The sequence below is a fragment of the Parasteatoda tepidariorum genome, chromosome 3 (assembly GCF_043381705.1).
Source record: "Parasteatoda tepidariorum isolate YZ-2023 chromosome 3, CAS_Ptep_4.0, whole genome shotgun sequence".
NCBI lineage: Eukaryota > Metazoa > Arthropoda > Arachnida > Araneae > Theridiidae > Parasteatoda > Parasteatoda tepidariorum.
The window spans coordinates 24,117,578-24,139,732 of record NC_092206.1 but is presented as its reverse complement, the minus strand read 5'-3'; the positions used below and the strand labels follow the sequence as shown (position 1 = coordinate 24,139,732).

Genomic DNA, 22,155 nt, shown 5'->3' with positions numbered 1-22,155 from the left:
AAAAAATTGCTAAAATAAATATAATTTATTTTCAAACAGTTACAATTTATGGGATATTTGTTAGAATATAAGAATATATTTAAATAAAAATTATCTATTATTTATGAAAAGTAATTTTTATCTTACCTTCAATCAGCCTGTTTTTTAGTGTCTGACTTCAAGCAAAATCTAACTTGATTGCAACTTTACCATTAGGAAGTGATTCACCTTTAGATTTTATCACGAAATTTCTACATAAAATAAATAATTTCAAATTTGTAATTCTTCCAGCAGTTCAAAAAATAACTAATTTATCAATCAGAATCAACAAGATCGCTTAAACTTGTAATAAACATTTAAAAAAATTTAAATAGATATATACATACATTTTCTAACTACAAATAAAATATTTATTGAAATTTAATCAAACAATAATAGAAATAATTTGATAACTGTTTTCATTAGCTTAACTACTTCCTAGTACGCTACAATCACCACTTTTCTACTACAATTATAACAATTGTTTATATACTGATAAAAAGTAAATTTTGTGATTTAAAAGGATTTAGAGAACAAATTAGCTAAAAAAAAACTTAATACGTTTTTGTGTTTTGAATCATTTAATTTTTTTTAACATTTTATGCACTATTAAAATGTTGAACGTTTAGTTTTCTTACAGTCATAATCCAAGTTTTTCATTTACATTTTTAAAACGTTAAGTAAAATATTATCAAAATAGCCTCATTTGTTTTTTCAAACGAGCAATTTTTAACAAATACGATTTGCACTCATAAATTCTTAGCCTAATTAGCATACTTCTAAGACATAAATAGAAGTTTTTATGTTAGACAGCTAATTGGAGAAGTACTGATTTCTTAATAACTTTAACCACGTTTAAAATTAAATCCCATATTATTGTTTTTTTTTTCTCTATAAAAAGCATAATTCTTTACAAATTAATCACGCATTTCAAAGTTAACAGTAAAACTTACTCGTGAGCTTACTTATCTTCAATACTACAACAACAAGAATTTGTAAAATAAAATTTCAAAGATAGTTTCTAAGAAATAAAATTTACGGCTCGTTGTAAAATAAAGTTTCGAAAAGTTTCTCAATTGTTTTAAGACAAAATTTACGCTTAATAAATTCATGAAAAACTCAACATATCAAAAATAAGCTTATCTTCAACTTATACTTCTGAAAACTTACAAACTGAAAGCTCCAAAACTTTCAAAAATTGAAAAAAAAATAAAACATGACCTACCAGTTATATTTAAAAATCAGTATGTAGATGTAATACCGTATATAAACAACCAATTTTTTGTGTTAATTTTAAAAATAAATTATATATTGCACTGAGTTGGAAAACCACTTGATTATAGATATCGTTGATATCTATAAAAAACGATGATTCCACTTCTTAAAATTCAGTACGTGGAGTTTAGAAAAGTTATTAAGCAAATGTTAGAAAATTTTTAGTCAGTGTGACAAGATCAAAAAAATATATAATAAATTATGCCTTTTAATTAAGAACTGAAGTTTATTAAAATCATTACTTTTTACTGTCTAAACAAAATACCCAAAAATGAAGAACATTCAATAGTTCAAAAAATTACATGTATTACAATATTTATTTTCTCGAAAAATTCTGCAATTTTAGATTTTTTCCCCTTTTTTTTGATAATATAATGAATTATTTTTTAAAACATAATTAATGTTTTAAGAGCAAGATAAATCTGCTAAGTGTAATATTTTATACCATTTGAAAATATTTTTAATGGTTTCGAATGACCGTAGCAATTCAATCTACTATGTGGTTTTCCATAGGTTGTTGCCCACTACAATGTTCAAAATATTTTTATTTGTAGGATATGAAGAAGTTCACAATTTTTTTGTTTCCTTCTAAAAATCGGAAAGAATTACATCCTCCGTTATTCTTCCATTTCTAGTTTTTGAACTAAATTCAAAAATGCAAAATTTTAATTGTAAATTGCTTTAAAATGACTAAAATCTAATAGGTAATCACTTGAAAAAATCGTTATGGCGGGGCAACTACTTCATTATTTTGAGAATATTTTAATGTTACTTTATGTTGAAAAATTTTGCTACTGGGAAAAATTAAACCCTCGTTGTATGAAGACAACTGTAATATCGATACGAATAGATTAGCTATTGAATTTTGTAAAACAGATAAAAATCAAATTGTATACTTATTCTAAATTAAATATACGAAATTGAAATCTTTTTTTCCTCAAGATCATACTAAATGTCACTCATATTTTATAAACAGGTAGCAGTTTTCTTACTTTATAACCCGTTGAAAATAATTACCCACTGCAGAACTCATCAGACAGAATAAAGAACACAATTAAAATTGTCTAAAATAAGCCCCTCGATTATTAAAAAGATAGCCAGATAGAGGCCATTTCGACCCTTTTCGTTTATTATTGCTCTATAATTTAAATAAATAACTTACTTAAAGTATTGAGTACTTCCAACTTTTCGATCGAATTTAAGTGCCTATTTAATCATCCAAGAGTTAGAATTATAGACAAGTGTATATAGAATCCTATATCTAGAATGACAAAAAGAGCCAGAATGTCCTCTAAGATATTTTGGTAGGTACACCATAACCAAAGGTAGGTTTGGATATAAAGGTACCCTTAAAACTAGGTGTAAGGAACTACAATTTCATTAAAAAAGCAACTTTAACATACCTTCATTTAATATTTACAGAGAAAAGGAAACTCAATTATCTAAGAAACTAATGTATAAGCATAAATGAAAAACGATCATATAATCATATAAAATAAAGTACCATAGAATTTTGATGATTAAAATATCCCTATTATATTTCGTATTAAATTAATTATGATTTTAAGATTTTGGATGTCTAATTGTTTGACGAGCAAAAGGTCTGGGAAGGACTGGCTCTTTCATATTTTCTAGGAATACAGCAACTAAACATGTTCTGCTTCTTCTGGTCATTCATATTTAGAAACAGGAGTTATTTCTTACATTTTTTTTCTGTCCTATTTTTGTAATACTGCGTACTAAATGAATCGCTGTTTGTTTAAAAGACATTCACTTTCTGCTTTTTGATAAAGCTAAAAACAAAATATTTTCGGCTTTTATCGGTGAAAAAATATCAGGCATAGCACTGATATATCAGCCTATGATATAGTGCCTAGACCATGAACATACTTTTGCTTCCCTCAAATATTTTACACTGATAGGAAAAGCAGAAAATAATTTCCTTTCTTGCTTTCTTGGAAAAATCAGTTGACTTAAGTCTGCAACAATTCAAATAACAATTGATTCTATTCTGCGTGAGCATAAATTTTTCCTAATTTTCCGTTCGATATGGAGTGCTTCACGTTCCTCACCTGCAATGTATACATGATGTTCCATAAAGCCACCCTTAATGGATATTTCAAGAATCCTTGCAAAAAATGTAGACAGAAAGGTATTTCACAAACTTATATTAAAGTAAAGAAATCCTATTAAAATCTGACAAATCAGAATTACAGATGGTAGATGTGCAGAACATAAAAACCTATTTGATTGCCGAGTAAAACTTAAAGAATTTCTAATAATCATCTTTTAACTCTTTTCTGTTCCTTCCGCAGTCGAACAACTTAGGTATTTCGTGCGATCGATTTTCTTAAATGTTATTTATTAGGATTTGAAGGCATTTATGTTTTTTTTCGACATATATTAATTTTATTTACCCATCCTATATGGTTTTTGCTTTCAATTTTTGAAAAATATTATAAAAACATATACAAAGAGTGGCTTATGCGGAACACCTTACTCATTTTTCAAGCCCATTTTAATAAATTAATTGAAAAATAAACAAATGAACCTTAAAACCAATTGAAGGGTACTTCTTGCAGATGTACGACAATCAAATTGATTTAAATTTTTATTTAACTCGTCTTAACAAGACTTAACCTCGACTATGATTCATCCGTCTAGGAGAAGTATAGTTTTTAGAAATACCCTTCAGTTTTACGCAACAATTAATTTGATTTTTATACCTTTTCATCCAACCTTCACTTTAATAAATCTCAGCAGTAAATAATCATATTTTATTAACTTCATTTTTTCTCATACACCTATTTATTTTCTCTTTAAAATACATTTTTTACTTCAATTTCGGGAATTTTGCGAATATTTGATAAAAGAACTGAAAGTTATACATTTTGAAACTAAAGAAAAACATCGGAAAAACATTCAAATCCATGAACAGATTAAACCTTAAAATACAGCTTCTGAGAAACTCAGAAAAGTATGCTTGTCCAAATAAATACTGTCTTATTCATGATTCACAAACTGAAAAGATGTAAAGAATGAATAAAATAGACTTTGTATTAAAATTTCAGAAGCGTAGGAAAAATTATTAAGAGAAAGTGTGGAGTTTTAAAAATGATGCATTTCGTTGAAAAAGAGAAAAAACGTTAAATTGAATGCTGCAAAAAGAATTCGCTCGAAAGCGAGCATTTTATGAAAAAACCTCCCTAGAAATTCGAATGGACAAATTTTCTTTTATATTTTTATATGTACTGAATGAAATTTCTCATACTTTTAGATTAATGTATCTCAAGCTCTGGGGGGCTAATATTTTAAAGGTATTTCGTAATGATCTCCTTTAATATATATTTTTTTAGAATATTTTACTAAAATGAAGTCAGAAAAACATATAAAATAGAAGTCGCAAGTTAACATTTAAGAGAGGAAAAAAAAATGTGCTATTAAAATGTATGCAATAACTAGTGTGGAAGGTAGGATTAAAAACATTAAAACCAATTCGACTGCCAGATATAATGTTTTCTTTAATCATCTTTCAACTATTCTCTAATTTCACCAATAACTAAACAGCTTTCGATATTTTCAACCATAACAACTTCTCAAGTGATTTGATATAATAATATATTTTATAAATATAATATTATCAATCGCATAATGTATATTATTGTGCGCATTTTTTTGCATTATTCTTTCAGGCATTCTAAAAATATATTTTAAGAACGGTTATTCCAGAACATTTTGCATTGTTTTTAAGTCACCTTATTTGTAATTTAAAAACTAATCCGTAACATTCTTACTTTATTCATGAAATAGAAAAAATTTCTAAAGCATAAAACGGAAAGCTTGAAATAATTTTTCATAATGCATGAAGATACAATAGCTGATAAAATTTTACAATAAAAAATCATATTAATAGCTTCTGTAAAAATTCAGTGATATTTATTTTTTCAGAAAGCAATGATTTAATTAAAGGGTCTCTAGAAAAGCAAATGCGAAAAGCAAACTAAAAAGCGAGAAAGCAAACAAACATGTATTTCTATGAATAAATCTTATTTTCATAAAGCTTGAGCGCAGTGAATTTCCTTTATGTTTTTAAGCAAAATAAACAGTATTATCTTCTTTTCAGGTACATCTTTTTTTTTCCTAGTCGCTATAACTACGAAAATTTATTATAAAAAATATTTAGATAATGATTTTATTATTTGTCTTTTATTTTAAAAATAAAATTAATTGAATACTCAATAACAATCAAGTTGAATAATAATTTATGTACATAAAATTTCATAAATAGTTCAATTTATTAAAAAACAAATGCAAAAAAGGCATACATTATTTTTAAATTTCTATTGTTTTTTGTATAAAAATATAAAACTAATTTATTTATTGCTCTTAAAATATAATCAAACTCATTATTATTTTTAATAATTTATATAATATTAGAATTAAAAAAAATAATAAAAAGAGACGAGGTGAAATTCACAGTCATTTAAAATAAACATTAAGCCAGATTTAAAAGCAAGCAAAATAAAATTCTTTATTTTAGAATCTCAATGGGGAGATTTCGAAATTCTTAAGGGTACTTTCGTTTTTAAATTGCTCTTCCATTTATTCTACTAAAATAATTCATAGAATCCACTTAGAAGTTCGCGGGATGGCGCCCGAATCGCATTTACTCCATCTGCCCCTAGTAGTGGGGCAACTCCTCTCTCCGCCCCAAGACATTCAAATAGAGTTCGCTTTACTCTTCAAGCCGTAGTCCGTTGGTTGCCAGAAACCAAACGACTTCTCATTCGCAGCGAGCGAAATATTCTTCGCGTTGAACTATCATCGGGCTGTTGCTTATTGTTGATTGAGCCATTGCTTCTTCGTTGGAGATAATTTGAAGAAAGGAGCACAATTCAGTGCGTAGATTTAGTTTTTTTTTTTTCAAATGTAGATATTTTAAAAAATTAAAATTAGTTATTTTTATTTCAGATTTTAAAAAATCTATTTCATTTATTTCCTTTTTCCAGGATTTCGTGAGCAGTTTGAAAAATAATATTTCTTGAAAAATTTTCTCATTTGCATTACAATATGTATTACAGCCAAATAAATAATTAAAAATATTGTGAAAATAAAAATATTATGATTTAAAATATTATAAAAATATTATGATTTAAAAATATTATGAAAAAATATACTTTATTGAAGGTTATTTAAGTATATTAACCCTTTGACTCAGATAAGACACCGGTGTTCCTTTTATATGTTTTTTTTTCTGAAGCTTTAATTATAAGCAAAAATATATTTGGTATTTTTTAATTATAAGGAACAATAATAGTTGCTAAAAAAATCTGTTATATATTCCGAATTATATTTCCACAAAGATATATAATCCAAAAAAGTCGTTTGAAAATTTCTTTTTCTTCCATATTCAAGAATTCATCAATAATTGATTTTGTATATTGATTTTGTATAAGGAATTTCAATGATGAATAACTGTGTCTTAGATTGAAACTACAAATAAGTGCAAATTTGGAAAATTATTGTCTGGAAGTAAGCTGTGTTTGAAAGAGTTGATCTTAACGCAGAAAAAATACCGGTGTTTCATGCTGTGTTTCATTACCATAAATTATTAAAATGCAAAATTTAATATTTTTTACTTATTTTTATCTGAATACAAAATAAGAAAAGGAGTATGAAACATATGTTTAATAAAAATTATGTGTTAATAGGTGTGTATAAAACTTCGTTTAAATTATAAAACTGTCCATTAACACATACATTTAATGTCATTGGTTGCTAAAAACGGAATGAAATTTCAATTTGAAGAGTATGAAGTATTTGTGTTGAGCTATTGGACTATTCCCTATTGTTAATAGAACTATTGTTCCTTTGCTGAAAAAATAATTTTAAGAGAGAATCACAACTCCCTTCATAGATTTGTTTTTCAAATGTTAGTAACTCAAATATTTGAATGAAGTTTTTATTAATTTAAATTTTAAGTTAAATAACGTGATAGTCATTACGTTTTTCCAGGGTCGCATATCCATAACACGAAAAAATATTTCTTAATAAATTTTTTAATTTATGTTTCAACATGTAATATGTTTAAAAGCAAAAGAGAATTTTTTTTAATTAATGTAGCATTGAGTATGCTAATAAAGGTCTTAAAAATCTTTTATTTAACTATACAATTGTTCATTGAAATATTAATTTTTTTTCGTTGGCTGTTGGAAACAAAACAACTTTCCTGATCTCAAGCAATTGAAGTATTCTATTGGTTGTAATTTATTGTTTATCATTATTTCTTTGCTTGGTATAATTTGAAGAAAATGAGCACAATTCAGTGTTTGTTTAAATATTTTCAAAAGTATTTTATTCACGTATTTGAATTGATTTATTTAAATTTTAATTATACAGTGAGCAAAATATTAAACCGGACCACCTTGAGTAACTATTGATTTAATTACCGGATCTTTACGTTCTGGGATTTAATCTTAATAGTTAAAGGAGGGGTCTTCAAATATGTTCATTAGTTCAGATGATTTCCTGAGTTACGAAGTAAGATACAAAAACACACCTTCTCTGAATGAACATACGTTTTATTTCGACAGAATTGGATTTCTAACCCTCCAAAATATAGGCGGTAATCGCAATTTGGGAAATATGTTTCCAATAGTTTGGTCAGAAGAGCGGTCCAAAGCTCCTTAATGTTACTTTTTGCGCACTTCGCCATATCTCGATAACTTTTTCAGCGAAATGAAAAAAAATTTGCACAGAATTATAAAATTCGATAATCCAAAAATAATTTCATACAAAAAAATTACTTTTATTTGATATTTATTATTTTTTATTTAATGATAGTAAAAAAAATTATTGAATTGTCAGGTATACAATTTTTTTACATCATTTTAAAGAATATGATTTTACATGTCAAAATACAAATTTTTGAAGGAAATTGGTCGAAAAGTTCCTGAATTATTTTAGAAGTAAATTAATTTAGAAATATTTTACATTTTCAATCATTTGTTCAAATTGTTACTAAAAACAGTATTAGGTCACAATAAAATTTTAAGTAACGACATATAGTTGCATATACCATATGCTTAAACATATTAATTTGATCAAAATTAAAAAGAATAAAAATCATTACGATTTTAAATTCAGAATAAAATAAAAAATAACAAGTGCGATATATTTTAAATGAAATTTTTTGGTGCATGTTTTAACTTAGGAGTGGTGAAAATTAAAATTTATCTTTAAATTTAAAGAATCCATTATGGAGACAACACACACTAAATTAATAAAATTTAAAAAAAATCTACCTTCGGATCTTAATTTTGATTTAGTAAAACTAAATTTAAAGCTAACAGAGAAATAACGTATTATCATTTTGGAACAAGTAACACCCCCGGATAGACTATATTTAATAACTATATTCAATTCAATCTTTATACAAGAATAAACATGTGTATAATATTTACCGTATGAACTTGGATCATAAGCATCAGCATATTATTAAGAATTAATTATCAATGTTAAAACACTCTTTTGGTCAAACAAATCTGCCTTCAATTTCACTATTAATTAATGCCTATTTGACTGCATGCACTATAATGAGGGTGTTGTATAACTCATGCATATTTAGAAGTTCAGGAAAAAGGAAAACAATTTTTCATATTTTGTCTCATTGACTATGTAACATTTTATTAAACACGTTGCCTAATCAATGTTTCTAGTTATTAGTTTTATAGTTGTATAAAAATTTATTAATCTGTTCGGTGTAATATTGTGACCAATATTTCAAAACACTGACAGATCAGCATCTGCAGTTACTCTATCTTCTCCACGTCCCGCAGACTAAAATACTATTGGGTCATATGTGTCTTGTCTAAAAAAATCTGTGGTAAACACGTGTCCCAACCAGCCGCCAATTGCCCAAATAATAATTTTTATTTAGGCAGATTATTGTTACTTTTACCTTATTTGATACATTGTAGTTTGTCTTATTGTTGTCCAAGTTGTAGTTTGTCTTATTATTGGAAATGAAAAAATTGGTCTTGAAAGGGTAAGGATTGTAATTTTTCTCGTAATATTGATATTTTACAAAGGCTTAAATCTTATCTTATCAACATTTAGTTAGAAATAGTTTTTATCCCTTTTATAATATAGTTCTCTTACATTTTTTATTTAATATCGTATTTATTATATGTTTCAGACAATATAAAATATGAATTTCAGAAATCGATTTTAATTAAATTGTTAACAAAATAGCAACATTTTAGAAATCCCATAACTTAGTAACGCATGGTAAAATTAACTGCTATCTTTCTCGTTTCAATGAATTTCTCCGACTATATTATACTGTCTATCAGATGAGTGGCCTGAGAATTTTAAGAATTTATAGACGTGGTTTGCTGGTGCAAAAGGTTGAAGGCATTAAACAATTCGTTACTCCTAGAACAACAGAATTTAACAGCATATTTAACATATCAGATGATAGATTTCTTACAAATTTCTTTACTTATTGAACCATTTTTTTTTCGAAGTTTAACATTCTGCATGTTGTTAAATGTTTTGGGCCTTATGCTCTAGAACATTTGAAACTGACTGTTTTATTGTATTGGAATTTATGCTATGTTCCAGTTAATTTGCAGATCATTAAAATGGAATGCCAAATTCGAGAAAACTGAGTATTTTCAATATCTTCTTTTTTGCTTTTAATTGAGAAAATCTAAGGCCTCGAAATTTGCTCTTGGCATTTGCACTGCGCATAGAGGGTGCCAATGCTACAAAAAGTCGAGCGATTGGTATTGGCTCAATTAAAAATAGAAATTTTGATCTCAATGACATACCTCGTTCCAGAGTTCTAATTTAGTTTCATGAAGAGCTAGCAAAGCAAGCTTTAATTCTCGTCAAACGAGAATTTAAGTTCAACAAGGTAACTAGTAAAGGAAATAGAATGCTACCACAATTTTACTTACTATTATTTGTTACTCTTTCCCGTGGCTTTACTTAATTAGCTAAAGGAAAACACATTTTTAGAATATCATATCTTTACATTAAGATGAACTGTTTTCAGTATCATCTGGCTTGGTCAAAGCCAACTCTTGGTATTCAAAATTTACCACAATCAAGCAATTTTCTTCTGCGCTTACTCCTTTACTGGAGGAGGGAGGCGCTAACATCTATTATCACAGTATCTATTATATACTAAACGATAGAGATTAACACACACAAAAAAAGCAGATTTTATTAAAAATATGTAATTAATAACGAATTTTAACAAAATATAATATTTCATAGGATTTTCCAATTTCTTGGTTTTATGAATTTAGTGGACGGCTCATATATACGTTATCAATTCGACTCAACTGATATTTATTACACAGTTTCAATATTTTTGTTTTTACAATACTGTTGTGAGAGTCACGATTTAACGGTACTATTCCGTTTCAGGGAATCTTAAAAAATAGCCCATCTTTTTTTGACGCCAATGATGCGTAATTTCAGTAATAAGTTCTGGTGGAAAAACCTGGTATACTAATCTAGGTATGTATTGTAATAAGGTTTTTACGTTCTCTTTAGTACAGACGTGAATGGATAAGTTATGTAAAGGTTAAGATATAGAATCCGGGATTTTTGGAGATAATTTTCGTTCAGTTATGCTGAAACCCCATTTCTGGTTAACGTGATATTTATTCTTTTCAGTCGTTGCTTTCAATGACGTCACATTCAGGTTATTACAAATTTTGTCTACCATCTTGTAATTATTTTTTGGTGCATATTCATACGTATAGATTTATTTTTCAATCGCTAAATAGTTTTCACTTATTTTTCAAATCGAGTGGTTCCCGTTTGAACACTATTAACAAGTCATATTTGTAATTATTACAAATAATTACAGTACAATTTCATTTCGGAAAGTCATAAAAAAATTTAAGCCTTAATGCAAATCATGAAAAAGCTTAAAGTTTTTTTTTATTGATTCCAAAATTGAAGGGAACAAAATGTTTCTTTCTTACTTACCACATAAACTCATCACCTAAACTCACAAATACGATTCGTGTCAATAAATGTTAATTTTTATGCCTCCAAAACAATACCAATCAATGGTGTGCTAATATTTTTATAATCAATTTTTAGAACTAACACAGTTGTTATACAATTATTTTTTAACCCTGCTACATTTTACCATGCTGAAATGGTACGTACCACAAAATTTTATTTTTTGTTATTTATTGACCTTTTCTATTATCTTTCCAATTCATAACATTAAGTTTATCGAAACACAACTTGAGTTACTAAAACTTACTTTACATATTTACATTTTTAAATATATATTTTACGTATTTATTATTATTACGTACTCTAATTGTAAAAATTAACCTCAATCACCATTTTTCCAGTGAATTAGCTTTTTGTAAATTATTTCAACAGTATTTTTTATTTTTGATTCTTGTCTACATTAAGTTACTTAAATTGTTAGAAACACGTTAAAATCGAACGAAAAAAACGCGATTGTATATTTTTTGAATTCTTAATTCACAAATGCCAAGCCGAATTATGTTTATCTTGCATGTGCTAATCTATAGAAGAAAACAAAGATAAATCAATAAATTAGTTAAAAATTGCCCAATGAGTTTTGATCAAATGGAGCCATAAGCTAAAATATCTCTCATATTATAAAATACTTTATGAAATCTTATGCAAAACTCTTTTTTATGGAACCTAGCACGTGAACCATTCGTCAGAGTTTTAATCTAGACAGTTAGCTCCACCGTATCCTCGAACGTATGTACACTAAATTTGAGGATTTGTATAGGTCACATACATACATATAAACATTATGCCTTGTTTATACAGATTCAAACATTTTACTTTTGTTTATCCAGTATTATATATCATTAAATAAGTACGTATGAGTGTTTTCAAAGTAAATAAAGCATGTTTAAAGAACACTAAATGCAAAATACAATTATATATATATATATATATATATATATTTATAAACACTATTCTTTAAGTTATTTACTTATCTAATACTGCTTCTTTTTAAATAAAATATTCAGCAACTGAATTGATTTCCTTCAATTCATATATTTCTTAAAAACAAAGTTGAATATTGAGTTTTTATTATTTTTTTTAATTAATCGTAAGTTTTTATTATTTTTATGTTAGATTTTTGCATGCATTAATATGAAAAATCATCTATCAATAATGCCAGAATTGGTAACACCTAAATATTCGCGTATCAAACTATCGAATACTGTCACACTTGTATATAAATCAAAAGTAAAGGTTCTTTTTCACTTTATAGAATTGGAAAACACTCATAGTTATCGGAAACCATTTATTGGAAAACTTCATCTAGCTCAGAGTTGTCGAACCAAACCAGAATAAACTAGTTGTGCTCTTTGAACGAAATAAATCAATAAGTATATGTTTTCACGAACTTTATTTCTAAAACTATCAATCACTGGAGTTTACTATCTCGAATAAGTTGAACTGAACTGTTAAAGAGACGACATGCGATTCACTTTTAGCTTCTATTCATCTTTTTACACATCTGCGTAGTTTCCCACAATTCAAATTCCTCGGTCTTCAGAAAAACCCATATTGCTAGATACTTAATTACTCGGTTTTGAACTTTTTGGTATAAATTACTACAGAACAACATCGTGTGTTAAGAATCACTGCATGTTTCTTTCAGTTGTTGCCCTAGTTACCATTGTTGAACTCGCTAATTTAGTGGAGAAACTCATTTTTGGAAAAAGACGTCAAGTATTGATAACTTCAATTAAGTCATTTTACTTGCCATGTATGTTGCCATTAATTTGAGTTCGAATTCCATAGATTAAATTATTATTTATTTAAATAATTAAAACTGAAAAAATACATTAAAAAAAATTTTCTTTCACGTAAAATAATAGCTTCTGAAGTTGCTTTAGTTGATTATTTTGCAAAATTACATGTTTTTGAAATATTTATAAGATTTAAAACTATATAAACGGTAAAAAAATTCGGATAAGACTATTTTTACCATAATATAACCTGTCTTTATGTATTATATTCGAAGCAAAGGTTACACCATTACACCAAAGGAACACTTTTTATATATTCTTTTCTGATGCTCTAATTAAAAGTAAAACTATATTTTTGTATCTTTTTCTTATAAGCTAACTAAAGTCTATTAGTTACTAAAAAATCTGTTAGAACATCGAAATTTTGTAAATTAAAGAAATTACTCTCATGAATAACTGTTTCTCCTATATCGAAATAAAAGCAAATTCGCCGTGTTTGAAAGAATTTACCTTATTTTGACCTAAATTAATACAAAATTAAAAAAAGGTAAGAAAAATATAAATTCTAATAAATATAAATTCTAATAAATTCTAATAAAAATTCTATGTCAAAGGGAGTTCTCTATGTCAAATTGTATGTCAATGAGAAAGTAGAATTTAAGAAAAAGTTATGTTTTGCTTTCACATTTTTAATATATTCAAACCAGACTTTTTTTTATAAGTTGCCAAATACGAATCATTGCAAAATTAAGAAGAGAAAAAAAAATTAGAATTTTTTCCGCGCATGCGCAGCATAAAAGAACTACTTTAATAACTCATATCTTATGTAATTTTAAACAAATTTTCCTCAAATACTGACGAATTAATTTTGTAATTACTTTTAAATTGTTCCAAAAATTTTATTTATAAAATTAATATATATAGTTGAATATTTTTAGAGTTATAGTAAGAAAACGTAAGAGAAAAAAAATCTTTTTCTTAAAAAAGTCCATATCTCCATAAATATTTAAGCAAAGCTTTCGAAATTTTGTGTAATTATTTCATACATCAACCAAAATGATTGTTAAAAGTTAAAAATTTATTGCTTTACTTTTTGGCATAAGGTGTTCAAAAACACTTTCTTCGTTTGTAATTTATTGTCGGTCCCTCAAACCTCTATAATCTTTCAATCTCATTGAAAAATCGCATAACCATAAAACTTCTAAATTTATAAAATGATTCTCTTAATATTCAAAGCTTTCGAAATTTTGAGTAATTATTTCATACATCAACCAAAATGATTGTTAAAAGTTAAAAATTTATTGCTTTACTTTTTGGCATAAGGTGTTCAAAAACACTTTCTTCGTTTGTAATTTATTGTCGGTCCCTCAAACCTCTATAATCTTTCAGTCTCATTGAAAAATCGCATAACCATAAAACTTCTAAATTTATAAAATGTTCTTTATATCTTCTGTAACTAGGTAATGAAATGAAAAATACATTAATATTATATATGCTGTAACTATGTAGTACAATAAAAAGTGCACAAGTATAAAAGTGCTAAACTGGTAATAATTGAAAAATTTTAACAAAGACTGATATAATGAGGGCACAAGATAAAAATATATTGAGTTATTCATTTGTTTAAAAATTAGCTATTAAATCTCTTTGAAACGATGAAAAATCGTACTTTTATTTTACTTAAAACGAAAGATAATTAGCCCTACTTTTTCTGTTATTGACCTTTAAATGACACTGAATTTTTTAATGCTTTCTTCACTATAATTTTCTATTTCTAAGCTCTTAATAGGTTGAAAAAATAGACCTTATAGTTTAAAAAAAAGAGAGGTAATTGTGTGCACTTTGGAATGTATAAATATTTCAGACATGTTACTTTACCTCAAGGTTATTGAATCAAATTTTTTTTTTGGTTTTGATGCACGAAGCTTTAAAAAAGTAAGCAAACAAATTTTCTATTAAATTTTTTTTTTTTTTTTTTATAAATGCTTTTGCAAAAATGAAATCAAAATTATTCACATTTAACCTAAATACTAAAGATAAAAACAGCTTCAATTATTAAAAGTTTTTTAATTGATTTTAATAAAGTTAATGAACAAAATTTTCCTACAAGCAAGAAAATTAGAGAACAAAAACAATCGGAAAAAAATATTTATCAATCTTTTAAAAAAGTTTAAAAAAGGTGCCCTGGCTTTCTTATTGTTACAAAATGCGATGATTTTCATGAAATTATTAACAACTATTTTAATTTTCCTTTATATCTTAGTTCTATATAACTACAATGGTTAACTGAATTACAAATATTCTGGTTAAGAAACATGAAATAATTTTAATGTTTCGCAACGTATTTAAACAACTGTTTTTTGTACATTTTTGTCTCCTTATCTTCCTTTTATATCTTTTTTTTTTCGGAAGAGGTCTTTCTATATTTTTCTTAAAATCTTGTAAGAACATTTTTTTATTGCCACAACTACAATTTTTACAACAACTTTTAACAGAATCAATTTGCTTTTGAAAGCCATTGGATTTAAAATAAATGAAGAAAGACACCAAATCTATATGCTCCTATTAAGCTCATCTTCACTATTGAGATCAATGATTTTAAAAAGATAGAATATTTTACAAACTAATAAAATACACCAAAAATCGAATTTCACAGAGAAAAGCAAACTTAAATCCACCAATACCATTTTGTTTTTCAAGACTTTTTCTAAGAACTTATCGAAAAAAAAATACCAATATTTATCAGCCGCTCGCAAACTTTTGGTCTTAGATAAATCTGTCTATCAATAAAAAAAGCATGCATTGCAAAACTTCACAAATGCCGATCTCAGATTTTTTTGTAAGCTGCTGCTCAGCTGAAGAATTTTAGAACGCATTTGTTGAGAAGATCTCACATAATGCTCAGCAGATTTTTTTAGTCTTCTCCCCCCCTTCTTCTCTTTTTTGCTCAATCTTAAGACTAACTCGTTCCACTCAACACAACTTCAACAACACTTCATAAGCTTCGGGAATTTTTTTTTTACCCTTTCGAGATTAAAGCTAGCTTCAGTAGGGAAAGCATGGAAGGAAATCCCTCCCATTCAGGATCTTAGCAAGAAAAAGGGATTTTCGAGGGAACTTTCCGGAATAGATTTTAGTGTTCTTAAAATCCTTTATCATTAAGAAGTCGTACCACTGCCGGAAACTTATATTTTTTTAGATAGCAAAAAGGAATAATCATTTTTGTTGAGTCGTAATTTTTTAGAAATATCCAGAAATAAAAGTCCTAGAACTATTTTTTTTTCTAAGTAAATCAGCATATTTATTGAAATATAACGTTGCATAAATGCCTACAACTTATATCATAGAAATAAAAATGAAAATCGATTTATCTGCGTGTCCTTTAAAGACAACCTAAAACATCCGACCGAGAGTGACAAAATTTGGCACACTAATAGTTCGAAGCACGGGGAAGGTCACTATCTGCATTAGAACATTCTACTAAGAACGGTTCAAGTAAAATTAGTGAAAAACAAAGCGAAACGAAATTTACTGATTTGTTTAGAACTCGCCATTGAGAAAAATAAAATGTAAGACGATCGAGTTTATTTTATTTTAAAGAAAACACCAGTTTTGTTTTTTATCTTATAGCTTTTTTTTAAAAAAAAATATTGCAAGCTGTGTAATATTAAATTATTTTTTATGCGTCATTTCAATAATCAAAGCAACACATTGATCACAGGACTGTTTTAGAAAGAATAACAGATGAGGTATGTTACACATACCGAGATGTTTTGCACGCATTGTAGTTATTCCAAATATCTATTATATATAATTCTCTTACGTGGATCCCTAATTTTGGCTGTATTTCTTTTCCGCCGGTGGCAACGTTTGCTTTGTTTTGTTTACGCTACTATTTCTCTTACACGGCGAATCGACCCATGATTGCAGCTAAAAATGTCACATGCCAAATCTAGCTGAGGTGGCTCAACATATAGCGCTTTTAAAAACGGAAACTGAAATAACCAGAGAGCATCAGCTGCGGCAATCTCATACTATTAAGCTAGGCAGAAGTGAGTAGTCCTTGTCGATAGATCTCTATTTTAGTATTTTGTCGGAAGCGCTTTTTTTCACGAATTTTATCTTACGAATTTATTTGACGATTTTGGATTTATATGACGAATTATACTATAGCACATTTCTAATAGGTTTAACGAATTACATGTCATTTATTTGAATTCAAATTTTTGTTAATGACTTAGTATTTACTAAAAAGATGCAATTTTTTTTAAAAGTAAGTTGTTATATGGATTTGAATGATTGTTTTGAATTCTTAGAATTTTGTGCATTTGCAATGTACCTAAGTTAGTAGCGAGCGCAGCAAATCATATAAGATTGCATAGCAATTTTTGGGGGTTGGCGAGCGTTAGCGAGCAGGGGGCGCAGCCCACTAGTTTATTTTAATTGGTTAACCCCTTAACAATTATCTCGGGATTTTAAATTATACTGTTATGGATAAATTTACTGTTGAAAAATTATATACGAATATTTTTATGTTACACTGAGTTCAACATTTAAAACTACTTAAATCTGTTTAAAGATTTTGATAGCATAATCATTATTCGAAGTATTACGATGCTAACAAGTTTATTAATATTTGATTAGTATTACAGTCATATATTATTTCAAAATCAAACGTTAGTAAACCTTTTTGAAGTTGTGTAAAAATTTATTAAATTAATCTATTTCTCAAATACCAATTAACTCAATACAAAATATTAACTTGAACAATAGGTTGATCTAATAAAATATTGCTTATCCTTAAAACAATATTGGTTAAAATGATTTGTCTTTGAAAAATAACATAACACTATAATAAAAAACAATAGACAGATAAAACTAAAATAAAACCAAATCTATATTGTTTAATAATAAATATGAAAAAATATTGTATTTATGTTGTTATGCTAGGTAAAATCGAACTGTTAAACTTACTTAAATATGTTTAATAAATATTTTCATTACCTTTAGTGTTTGAAAGTACTTAAGTTTATTAACATTAGCATAAAGCAACATGGCAAGCAGAATATTTAAAGAAAGTGTTGCATTAAACAAAATATTTTTCGTGAAACAAAAACCTTTTTCAATAAAATAGTACCAATGAAAATAATTAATAAATCTCAATATACAATGGCAATTCTTTTATTTAATGTTCTTCTGTGTTAGACATAAAAAGAAAAGTAAATAAAAGAGTATCGTGTTTAGAAAATTGAATTTTTCACAAAAAAAAGAAAAATAATCAGCATTGTTTTGCTGGTAACGCACTTTTAAGTAGTTTTCAATAATGATTCTGTCTCACGAAGGTAGCTATTTCATTGCAAAAGCAATAAAAACACTGAGATGAGATTTAAAAATAAATTAATAAACATAAATTAATCTGAGTAATTTATGTCGTGAATAAATATTTTTATGGAACAATATAAATATTGCAAATATTTTAGTAAGTGATATTATTGATTTGAAGCACATGTCAACAAATCGTGTTGTTAAAAGTAAACATCTTATTGAATAGTAGTGCATCTTTGGTTATATATTCACACTTTTAAAAGCACTCCAGTTTTTTTCCTCAATGAAGAAAACAAATATGTTGCTATTGCATTTCTGAATATTTGTTTACTTTCAAGTAACAAAAACACTTTCATCTATTTACAAAATCCAAATCTTGTTTCTTTTCTTTGTCGCAATCATCTACGAATTTTTTAATAAGAACTAGTTTACATATTTATATAAAACAAATCTTTATCAGAAAATATTATTTTTAAAAAATATTAATTTTTTTAAAATTAATATTTTTTGTTTTATATAAATATGTAAACTAGTTCTTGATATGTAATTTTCATTAAAAACAATAGCTTTAAATTGGATTTTCTCTTCTGCCCTCTATAATTAAGCATTGAAAATTGCTTTGCACATCTGCATAGAAGTAAAAGAAAAGAATTGACCACCAATAGTTTCAATGTTGCAGAGCATGCTCTTTATTCGCGTGCAGCTTCTTCAGTATGGCGCCTACTGCTTTTTCGGTAAAAGGGATAATTGCTGTTTTGAACGCAAATATCAGAATTATATATTCTGTTCCTGCAATAGAAGCTTTAGAGAGCGGATCTTCACTGTAACTATATACTTCTGGCAATAACAATTAGATACAAAAAATTATTAATACAGTTATTATACTCGCATGCGAAGTTTAGCAGGCAAGCAAACTGGTAAAAAATGTTTTTTTTTCCTCAAAAAATTGCATTTTATTTTTTTCTGTAGTTTCCTGTCTTTTTTGACTAATCCTGCCTATGAAAATAATTAATGTTCTTTACCATTTAAAAATGAATGGTTAAAACTTTTAAAAAATTATGTTTTGAAAGTTTTTTTAGTCCAAAATGCATGCTAAATGTAGTTTTAATTAATAATTCAATTGAACTATTGATTTTTCATAAGAGATTTATTTTGAGAATATGCACTGTACAAAACTTGATTTTTTATTAATTATCATATGAAATTTGCATTGAACAGCTTTAAGACAACAATGTGCTTTGACTTCAAGAGAAATGAATATTAACTTTTTCCATTGCTTTGAGAGTAAAATTAAACGTACTTTAAAAAAAATATGTTACATCAAAATAATGTTTTTCTATTGCTTTGAGAGTAAAATTAAACATCGTTAAAAATGTGTTTATGTTTTCACTTTTTAAAAATATAATTTTTTAAAACAGCATATATTCTATGATTATCATCAGAAAAACACACAACCAACACAGTTAAACCCATATATTTTTAATTTTATCCTTTTCAGTTAGTCAGTTTTGCGCATTTAAGAATAATCATAGTTTTAACTATTCCATCTAAAGATCAGCTTTTAATTAATTAAAAAAGTAGTTAAAAATGCCTTTAAAAATAAAGAAAATAAGCTAGTATAATTACAAGAACTTTAATCTTAACTATCAGGTCTTTCATGTCTTTTCTATAATAGAAAACATATAATTGTACTGTAATATGTACCAAAAAGGAAATCTAAATACAGTTTTTAATAAAAGTTTAAAAGAAATATTAACTTGTGAAAGCAAAAAATGAAATTATAAAGCACTAAGCAAGGGCCGAATAAGCAAAAAATTGAGAGAATTAAGAATTATGGTATAAAATACAAAAACTTAAAAATAATTCATACGAAAATTAACCCAATATAAAAAATCCTGAAGGGAAAAAAAACTCAAACGTATAAAAAAAAAAGATTAGCTTATTATTTGAAAGAATCCTTTATTATGGCAATAAAAAAAGTCAGTTATCTCAAAACATTACCTGAAAAATGTCGAAATTAAAAGTTTCAAATCATGCTTCCAGTTTAAAAACAAGCCACAAAAAAGGCAAAAATCACAAATATCATCAAAATCCGTGTCGTAGTTACAACAAATTTGCTCCCCTGTGTTATTTACAAATACGAGAACGCTTAATTTCTTTACAGTTTATCTGTTATAGAAAAAAAGCATCGTTTAAATATTATATGAATATGGCAACACGATAAAGATCAACCGCGTCACTTGGGGTGGTCCAATATTTTTATTTCCGGAAAGATAAAATCTTACAATTTCTTTTACAGACAGCAACCAGTACGGAAGGTAATTAGATGGAATCTTCTCATTTATTTTTGCATTTGACAATCACAAAAAACCGGTCGCTATCATCGGTTTTGATCCCCGAGGAACTAAAATAGATATTAAATATAACTAAGTTTATGAATGTTTCCTATTTTAGAATAGAATTGGTTATGAATGTTGTCAAAGTCTCAAAATGTTTTTGCTACATTTATCGATGTTTTAATCTTAGGAATTCTACTTATTCGTCAAAGAGATTGTTTTTTTTAATAAATCAGTTATTGCATGTTTGTTTTAAAATTCATTAAGTCTAATTGTGGAAATATTTTAGGGAGCATTTTATTCACATTTGCTGGCAATCCAATTATAACTCCTTCAAGCATTTGAATTTCTGTAAATGATTTGATATTTTTTGCAATAATCTAGATTTATAATCCTTTTAATGTGATTTCCGTCGCATGAAATATTTGAATTACTGCACAGTCTTTAGAATTACTTTTATTTAAGCTAGTGCTGTTAAAAACAACCTACAAGTTTTGACAAGAAAAAAATAGTATTTGTATTTTATTGTACAAAATATGCTAAAACAGTAGTATTTTTGTCTATTCTTTTGCTTCTACTTGCTTTATTTTTTTTAATTTAATAAAAATTAAAATGGTTAAAATGATTATCTTAGTGTAAAATATTAATTTAAAAAAAGTAGGTAATAAGTTAGAATTTATAAGCTAGTAATTGAGGAATTTAAAATTAAATTGAGCAAGTCACATTCTTGGAAAATTTTAAGTTACGTGTTTTATTTACTTTTCGTGAAATTTAATAACGTCTAACCAGTGCTTTTAATAAAGAATGAATGTTTTTATCTGCCACGAAAATAATCTGCATTTTTAAATAAATTCATCAGTTAAAAAAACACTTATTCAATTATGCGAATTTTCGAATGTGGTTTGGTGTAAATCTTATCATTTTTCACTAATTGTAATTGAAAAAAATGACAATTCCTGTTTCGAATAGAAGATAAGCAATAACATATATCTTTAAAAACTAAACTCAGTATTCATTTTGTTTTTCAAATGAAACTAGATGGTTTGTGTAAATATAAAATTTTAAATAAAAAGAGGCTGTAAATTAAAATTTAAAAAACTGGAACTATTTTGGGGGAACTATTTTGGTTTTCTCTAAACACAGAAAATAATTCAATTAGGCAGCTTTTGAAGCAAACTGAAATTAGATAAACCCATGTTTCTCTAGTTCTAACATAACTTATACAGAGAATTTTTTTTTTTACCTTGCAGTATTTTCTTTCAATTCGAAATAAAAATAAAAATAAAACATTTTTTTTTGAAGACTTCTAAAAATAATGTAATTTTTAGCTCTAACAGGCTTGTACGTTTTTAATTTAAAATCAAAATACGCGGTAGTTATTTAAAAAGCTCAATAACACGCTTGTTATGTAAAAAATA

General features: G+C 26.5%; 1 protein-coding gene and 1 long non-coding RNA gene across 3 annotated transcripts in view; one reads left to right on the top strand and one right to left on the bottom strand.

Annotated features, from left to right (window-relative positions):
- Window positions 1-22,155, bottom strand: part of LOC122269062 (uncharacterized) — a 103,779-nt gene that overhangs the window by 53,961 nt on the left and 27,663 nt on the right. Inside the window, exon 2 of the long non-coding RNA XR_006224952.2 lies at window positions 127-230. This is a non-coding gene — a long non-coding RNA (uncharacterized lncRNA). The remainder of the gene's footprint in view (window positions 1-126; window positions 231-22,155) is intronic.
- Window positions 6,008-22,155, top strand: part of LOC107450353 (protein O-mannosyl-transferase Tmtc3) — a 133,651-nt gene continuing 117,503 nt past the window's right edge. The window contains exon 1 of one of the 2 annotated variants that reach the window (XM_043040419.2): window positions 6,008-6,191. The gene's annotated coding sequence lies outside the window, so the exon portion shown is untranslated. Of the gene's footprint in view, window positions 6,192-7,611; window positions 7,619-22,155 lie in introns of those variants that run through there. The other variant, XM_071178411.1, reaches the window with a different exon arrangement.